At 41.1% G+C, this 1,130-nt stretch overlaps 1 protein-coding gene across 9 annotated transcripts in view; it reads left to right on the top strand.

The window, feature by feature from the left end:
- LOC119591560 (protein kinase C and casein kinase substrate in neurons protein 1-like) overlaps positions 1 to 1,130 on the top strand; it is a 62,778-nt gene that overhangs the window by 36,187 nt on the left and 25,461 nt on the right. The gene's annotated exons all lie outside the window — the stretch shown is intronic.

Raw genomic sequence — 1,130 nt, 5'->3', positions numbered from 1 at the left:
ACCAGTATGTCATGTTAAGCCTTTTGTTGGTCGGTCACGTGTGTCAAAAATTTAGTCTAAGGGGCTTACGTTGACCCCTTGAGAATGCGCTGTTAGTTTCAAGCATTGATACACAAATATTTACAGTTTTTAAGTAGAGTTATGCTGATCCCTTTTTCAGTATTACAAGTTTTGTGCGATTGTATGAAGCTGGATCTCACATATTTCAGTGCTTCTCTTCTTAAACTACATTCTTTCTCTATCTTGGGACCTTCTTCCTTGACCCTCTGACCTCTTATAACTCCCTGGGACCTCTCCCCATGTTTCCATGTGATGTTTCCCTGCAGTAGATTCCTTCCCATCCTCTGTCACTGTGTCCCTGTGGTGCATCTTTTCCCATCCTCCTATCAGTGTGTTCATTCCCTTCCTTCTTTCACTCTGTCTTCACTGTACATATCCTCTTGTCACTATGCATGTCTTTCCATCTTCCTGTCACAGTGTCCCTGTCCCATCCTCTTGTCAGTGTGTCTTGTGGTGCATCCCTTCCAATCTTCTTGTCACTGTTTCCTAATAGGCATCCTATCCTATCTTCTCATCAGTATACCCTGTGGTGTAATCCTTCCCATCTTCATGACACTGTTTTTTAAGGGGCATCCCATCCTATCCCCTCCTCTTGTCAGTGTGTCTTGTGGTGCATCCCTTCCTGCCTTCATGTCACTGTGTCCTCTGATACATCCCCTCCCACCCACCTATCAGTCTGCTATAAATTCTTCTGAGTTGGCATTCCTTCCTTTGGAAGTTGAGTGTTGCACTTGTTGTCTTTGTTCCCCTTTTGTCAGTGTTGCCATTAGTAGATATTTTAAATGCAAAATTAACTAATGCCAATATTTTGTCACCTATATTTTTTGAAGTACAAGAAAAAGATATTGTAGAGTAGAATATGACAATCCTAAAAGGAACAAACTAAAAGGCCAAATCATGCTTCTATTAGCTAATCCATAGAAATGTCAGTGGACAGAATTAGTGGTTTCTGCTCAGCATTATCCTTATATATCTTATATAGGGGCCCCTGTGGAAAGTTAGGAGGAGGAGGTGAGCAAATTTTTTTTTGGAAAGATGATTTGGCTGTGTTGAAAATGTTCAGTAATGTT

This window comes from Penaeus monodon, chromosome 28, assembly GCF_015228065.2.
Source record: "Penaeus monodon isolate SGIC_2016 chromosome 28, NSTDA_Pmon_1, whole genome shotgun sequence".
NCBI classification, from domain to species: domain Eukaryota; kingdom Metazoa; phylum Arthropoda; class Malacostraca; order Decapoda; family Penaeidae; genus Penaeus; species Penaeus monodon.
The sequence above is the reverse complement of the archived record's forward strand: the minus strand, read 5'-3'. Positions and strand labels throughout refer to the sequence as shown.